The following is a 7825-nucleotide window of genomic DNA, read 5'->3' as shown; positions in this document are numbered from 1 at the left end:
TTTTTTCTTTTTTTTTTTTTTTTTTTTTTTTCAATTTTCCTGTAATTGTTTTTAACATTTTTTTTTTTAATATTTACATTTCTCCAACTTTTCTCTCTTCCTTACCATTTTATCTCCCCACTACTTCTTCAATCTTTCTCCATCCCTTACCTTTTCATCTCTCCACTACCCTGTACATTAATATCATTCTTCCTTTTTCCCTTCATCTTCCTTTATTTTTGCCTCTTCTTATTTACACCCTCTTACTATAAATTTGTTACTATCTCTTCTATTCTATGCATAATTTTTCCTCACCAAAAAAAAGGTACTCTCTCTCTCTCTCTCTCTATAAATTTTTTGGTGGATTTTTTTTTTTTTTTTATTGCATCTCTACTTTAGGTTGATTATTTTTTATATTCTTTAAAACTCTATTTTGGGTTAATGCAATTTAGTTTTGTTTTTTAAATTGTTGTTGTTGTTTATTTTATTTTTTATTCTCTTTGATTGTTAAATATTATCCTATTGCGATCTAAAGAATTAAATATAGCGTATAAAAATATAATATTATTCTATTACATAGCATGATTTGGATAATTTGGTATTTATTTTGTTACATAGCATGATTTTTATAGTGCTCAATTAGGATGTTAAACTATGAGACTTTACAAATTTTTTTTTATTTTCTAATCCTTTGTGGTGGACAAAGTACTTTTAATAGTTGTATTAGAAGTACTCTATAATGTCATTCATTAAAAAAAAAAAAAAAAAGCAAAGGTTAGCCAAACGAAAATAATTGGATATGTGACAAATTGCAAAAGTTAAAATGTGTATATATATACAATAATTGCTTATTTGATAATATGTTTTGGGTGGCCGAAATTATAATTTCTATAAAGACAATAACCTTAATAGATTATCAAAAACAAAATCTTATCCTAATATTGGTTCAATTAATCATTGTTAAGTTTTATTAATTTTTTTTAGTTTACATTTTTTTGGTGTTTTAGATTGTTCCTATGTTACATATATGATTGTTCCTATAATAAATAAAAATATAATTACGAAATGCATTACTCATTATTAGATTAGTTTAAATTGTAAAAAAAAAAATAATAATAATAAAACCACTATAAAAATAATTATCACGCGCAACGCGCGGGTCCGCGACTAGTGAATTATAACTATCAAATCGATGACAATACAAGTATAGAGTTCCCCCACTGATAGCACATAAATCACGTTCAATCACATATACAAATTAACTTTAATGATTATAGCCACAATAGTTTGATGTGCACTTGGAATGAGAGGTCACTATATATACATTAATTTATAATACAAGGCTCTAAGCTATTCTTGATTAGCATGGTTGTTTGAAGTAAATCGCATATTTGATACCACAAATGGAAAAAATAATGATGGCAGTATCAGTGCCAAGGGCTGTACGTGGTTGCTTGATCACCTAGCTCCATGTTCCTGCCGCCAAGACAATCAACCATGTCAGGAATGGAACATCTTTCTCGAAAGGAATCTCTAATTTCATTCTCATTTCTAGGCTCGCAGCCTCCTGAGAAAGTGTCCGATCATAAAATCTACGGGTTTCTTCATTGCTCAGTACATCATATACTTCTCTAAGCTTCATGAACTTGCCCGAAGCAGCTTTTAGTGAGAAGTTGTGTCTGGATGGCGCTCTAGCTTTTGATAATCTTCTGTAAGCAGCTCGGATCTCTTCCATATCTGCTTGAGACTGCTTCTGCTAATACTCCTAAGAACCTGATTAATTCCAACTCGAGTTAGTAATAATGTCTTATTGGGTATCATGGGTGCGCGCATATATAAGCAAATTAATATATGGTTTAAGAAGGGACAATTTTTTATTTTATTTTATTTTTTGTAGTACTGTTCCTTGAGTGTGCACTTTAGATTTGTTAATGAGATTCAATTATGTGATTGTATTGGTCAATGCAACATCATTTATATTTTCTTTCCTTAACCATAATTAAATTTTATCATGTGACTTATTAGTCATGGTCTAATGTAATTGGGAAGTCTAAGATAAACACCTTTTTTTTTTTTTTTGAGAATGAAACTTGTGTAATTTTATTAAGGTAAAAGAACTACATCTGAATGTAAAAACGAAACAATATGTGATGGGACATCTTCCATCCAAACTTGAAAATCTGGTATGCGTATTGCATGTTTCGCCAGATTATGAGCTACACTATTTCCGTTTCTCTTAATGTGAGAATACGATAAACTTACAAAATTATTTGCAACCAACTTGACATCCTCTACCAATAAACCCAGTGGGGACAGATTATGTTCTTCTGCCTTCAGAGCTTTAATGAGACCAAGTGAATCCCCTTCGAGTATGACTTTTTGGAAGCCCAGGTCGTATGCAAACTGTACTGCCTTGAGTGCTGCCAGTGCTTCTATCTCCTCTGCCTTGTAAGCTTGGTTTAATTTTTCTGCATAAGAGGCCATAACAGCTCCATCATGGTTCCGTATTACAGCTCCAACACCCAATGAGTTTGAATGACAGAACACAGCGCCGTCGAAATTAATCTTGACAAAACCAGCTTGCGGAGGTCTCCACCTTGTTCCTCCGATGCCACTGCTCCTAATCTGCAATTCTGCAATCTGTGTGGTCACCTGGTATTGCGTAAACATGGTTCTTGCTTGTTCTGCCACCTGCTGAAGCGGACTGGACTGAAGGTTCAAATGGGCTTTATTCCGCTGACTCCAAACACTCCAAGCAGTAAATGCAAACAGCTCCAGGGGCATTCCTCTCTCAACCATCCATGACAGCAACTCCTTCACTCCTGAGAAACCAACGTCATGCCTGAAACTCCATGGTACCTGATTCACCCACACCACATCCAATTCCGGACATGACCACAAAGCATGCTCTGCATCTTCCACATCCAACTTACATCTTTCACAAATTGGGTCAGCAACTACCTTCCTCCTCATCAGAGCTTGTTTGGTTGGCAATACATTTCGACATGCTCGCTAAATAAAAATTTTTATCTTCGGTGGGACTTGCATCTTCCATATCGCTTTCCAAACCTTCTTATCACAGATTGGTGGGGCTTGTGGATGAGCTAGCAACTCTGATTCCTCTTTAAGGAATCTATAACCAGACCTGCACGTGTAGTGGCCGGAGTGTTTGGAGTTAGCAACTCCTTGGTCCTCGGTAATTGTATCTAAGTTATACCAGCTTAATTAATTTACTTCTAAATACGTTTCCACTAAATTACTTGTGATGATTTTTAGATTAACACTAAGTAAATATCTAGGGACTAGGAGTCTAGGATTGACTTCTTTTGGAACTTGTGATTAACTGACTGTCCAATATGGACCATATTGAGCTAAGCATATGTTTTCACAGTCACAATTCTAGCAATTCATAATTTCATCCAAGATTATTAAATTGTAAATTCAATTCTAGAAGGGAAAGTATATAAACTCACTAGTAACGAGAATCAGATGAGTCGTTTAGAAAATCAACAAATTTCTCATCCCTAAAAATCTTGAAATTTTTTTAAAACCTTTTTTTTTTTAATAAAAAAAAAAAGCAGTATAATGTTCTCAATGGTAAATGAATGAAAAACAATTTTTTTTTTAACTTTTTAGGAACTTCATACAAATTTTAGTGACGAAAATAATATTTTAGCCATAATTAAAATATAGGTACATTACATAATTTGAATCAATTAAATAGAATTATTTATATTTATGAACTTATAAATATTAAATTCACCAAACTTATATTTTAAAAAATCATATATAATTACTATAAATAAATTATTTATATCACCAATAAATTATAAAGAATAATTTGATATCTTAGAGCATCAACAATGGGCCTGTTATATGCCAAATGTAAAGTACATTTGACATACAGACCCAAAAATTGATCCACAACCGGAAGGCCATATGGGAAAAGCCAATTTTTTTTTTAGATTTAGCTACAGTACCATCTCAAATGTAAGATGGTACTGTAGCTAAATGGTATAAAAAAATAATTTTTTAATGCTCCCCTCTCATTAAAATAATTTTACCCAGCAATTTCTCTCTCCTCTCTTATTTTTTCTCTTTCTTTTCTCTCTCTTCCTTCTCTCTTTCTCATCCCCTCTCTCTCTCACCACTGTCAAACTTCTCTCAGTTGAGTTTGTGCCAGATCAGAGCTCACGCCAGATCGAATTTCTAGATCGGCGTGGTGGCGAGGCTGGTTGCGCGGCTGAGATGGGCGTGGTGGCTGGAGGTCAACGCAGTGGAGATTGGCGTGGAGACCGATGCGGAGATCGGCATAAAGACCGACATTTAGTGGGTTTGGTGGTATTGACATGGTGGCCAGTTTTTGGATTTGGTGGCCGGCGTTTGGTTGGTTGGGTTGCTATAAGTTTGCTGGGTTTGTAGTGGGTACTTGGTGGGTTTTATTTATTTTTTTTTTTTATTTTGGGTTTTTGGTGCCAGTGGGATTTTGTTGGGCCAAGGGTAGTGGTGGCGTAATGGTGATTGTTTGTTTAGTTGTGGCTAGTAGTTGGGTTGCTATGGGTTTACGGGGTTTGTAGTGGGTACTTGGTGGGTTTTATTTTGTTTTTTTATTTTGGGTTTTTGGTTCTGGTGGGATTTTGTTAGGCCGAGGGTAGTGGTGGCGTGGTGGTGATTGTTTGTTTAGTTGTAGCTAGTTTCTGGGTTTGGTGGGCTATGGATTTGCTGGGTTTGTAGTGGGTACTTGGTGGGTTTTATTTTGTTTTTTTATTTTGGGTTTTTGGTTCTAGTGGGATTTTGTTAGGTCGAGGGTAGTGGTGGCGTGGTGGTGATTGTTTGTTTAGTTGTAGCCGATGCTAGAGGTTGAGGGAGAAAGAGAAGAAAAGGAATTGAAAAAAAAAATAGTAAAAAAAGAATATTTAAATAAAATGGGGAAAAAATAGAGTTTTGGGATGTTGGGTGTATTGTAAAATGGTATGGTATAATTGATAAAGTAGCTTTTTGGGATGGTAAAATAAGATGAGATAGCAAAACTGGCTGTGGATGCTCTTAGAGCATTAGCACTGGAGAATGCTAATGTCATATGTAGGGAGAATTTGGCATTTCCAGCCTCAAAATGCTTTGCATCAGGGAATGCTAAACCCAAGTATTGCAAATTTTTTTTTCAATACTGCTACAGTACAGTACAATTCTAAAGGTAGAATTGTACTGTAGCAGTATTGTAAACCAAAATAATTATATTTTATTCCCTCTTTTCACTTCTCTGACTTTTCTCTTTCAACTCATCTCTCTCACAAAGCTCTCCTCTCTCTTTCTCACCGATAACATTTTCTTTGATTCTTTCTCTCATTCAATCCCTCCTTCTCTCTCATCCCTCTCTGTGTGGATCGGTGCCCATCTCTAGATCAGACGGTGTGGTGCTGCGGTGTCGGCGTGGGTAGGTGGTGTTGTGGCGTGGCAGATGGTCGCAGCGGCATGGGTCTCTTCCCTCTTTGTCTCTCTTTGATCTCTCTTCCCTTTCTTTTTTCTTTCTCTTCCCTTGAATCAAGCCTTCGTGGATCTCATGGTTCGGTGGAGATCATGGTTTGATGTGGTAGATTGGGGCGATGCCGTGGTTGACGATGGATCGGGGTGGTGCCGTGGGTCTGATGGGTGTGGTGGTTGTTGCTGTCTCCGATTGGTTTGATGGTGGGTGTGTGTGTGGCTCAGTTGATGGTTTGGTGGGTTGTGTTTGTGTTTGTGTATGTGTGTGGTTGTGTGTGTGTGGTGATGGGTTTGGGTGTGGTGTGGAAATCGGCGTTGGGCTGTGGGTTTGCCGTGGGTTGCGTGGGTTCGGATTGGTGTGGGTGATCGGTGTTTGGGTGATTGGCGTTGGGCTGTGGATTTTTGCAGGTGGTTTTTTTTTTTTGGTGATCGGTGTGGTGTTTAGGTGATCGGTGTTTGGTGTTTGATGGTCTGGGTTTTTTTTTTTTTTTTTTTTTTTTTTTTTTGGTGTTGATGGTAGATTATAGGTGGTTGGTGGTTGGTGGTGGTGGTGGTGTTAGGTGTGTGTAGTGCAGCGGTGGTGGGCATGTGGTGATGGTGTTTTCTGTAAAATTTGTGGTTGTTGAACAGAAAGAACGAGAAAGAAAGAATAAATTATGTAATTGGGGATAATTATTTTATTACATAGATATATTATTTTAATAAGTAGAATTGAAAAATAAAAGTTTAGGATGCTGGAGGTATTGTAAAATGGTACTTTATAATGATAAAGTGGCTTTTTGAGATGTTAAAATATAGTAGAATTAGAATTCTCCAGTGCTAATGCTCTTATAAACTCATTTTTCAAACTTATACTATGGCTTTTGAGTGAAGTTGATGATGTGTTTTTATGTTAAAACCATTTTTCCTCTCCCTTGTGAGTGTGTGTATATGTGTTTGTTTCTATATATATATATATATATATATATCAAGTCTTATGCTAACAAACTTATTCATTACCATATTATTATGTTTAATATTCAAGCCTAAACTAAACCTTGAGATTGGTTCATATTAGTAAATAAAAGAACATAAACATGTTGAGAAATAGTTTAGTTTATTTATAGTTCTATAAATAAGGAAGGATCATTCTAATGTCAGAACAAGTTTCTCTCATTTACATTTGAAATGGAGAGAGTCCATTTCATCATTCATATTTTATTTTGGATCTAATTAACAATCTATAGAGTGCAAAGTCATTAGAATCATGCAGTCGTGCACTCTTGGCACGATGATCACTCCACAAGTATAAGTGCTTGTGAACTGTGAGGGATAAGGGTTGAGCTTCAAGTCTATGAGAGGAAGCTTTACACACATATATACTTAAAAGTAGAATTCTATTTTAGAGGGGGAAAAAAAGTCATTAGGATCAATAAACTACTCTCCCTAATTAAAGAAAGAGGTTTAAATTCTTAGTTTGCTGCTTTAGTACCCCAATGTTAGTTAAGTGGATCTATTTTAAATCTTTTATGTGCTAGATCGAAATAACATCCCTAATTTTAAATACAAAAAATGTGGAATAGTTTATTTAAAAAAATGTAAAATCATTAACTAATTAACAAACAAACAAAATATTAAGGAATCTTGACCTAAAAAGGTGAGAGTATTAGTGAAATAATTATGAAAATTGTTGTAATAGTAATACCATGTCACTTAGGTTGATCCATTTTAAATATTTTAGGTGCTGCGGAAATAGCACCCCTAATTTTTTTGAGATGAATGGCAAAAAGCACCCCTAATTTTGAATACCAAAACATGTGGAAGACATACTATTTTAATTTTAAAATATAAAAACGTTGAAAACAAATAAAAATATTAAAGAATTTTGTTCTGAATGTTAGTGTATTAGTGAAATAATTATGATTAGATTATTAGTGAAATAATTACGAAAGTTTCTACATTTTGTGGGAACCTAACCTGTTAAAAAAAAAAATTCAAAGAAACTTGTATTTGTATAAAACTAACAATGGGAGTATGGGACTTCCCCCTTTAAAAAGCGTCCTATGGCGGGGAGCTTGAAATATGTTACGAAAATTTTAAAAAGTTTTATTAAAAAAAACCATTAAATACGTAATAATTTTAGTAATAATATCATATTGGGATCTTATGTAGAATCATTGGGAAGGTCTTCTGATTCGGATAGAAAATTTTATATACCTACTAACTATACAAGTTTATATATTTTTCAAAAGTCAAGCTCAATACAGTCCACTTTTAGAAAGACAAATCCACCGTATGAGATATGAGGATATGGGCTATCCACGTTGCAATCACTCCAACCAGTTGCATGCAAGTGGCTTAGATAGTTAGATGTTTTATTAACTTT

This window comes from Quercus suber, unplaced genomic scaffold (assembly GCF_002906115.3).
Source record: "Quercus suber isolate HL8 unplaced genomic scaffold, Cork oak 2.0 scaffold_1036, whole genome shotgun sequence".
NCBI classification, from domain to species: Eukaryota; Viridiplantae; Streptophyta; class Magnoliopsida; order Fagales; family Fagaceae; genus Quercus; species Quercus suber.
The sequence above is the reverse complement of the archived record's forward strand: the minus strand, read 5'-3'. Positions refer to the sequence as shown.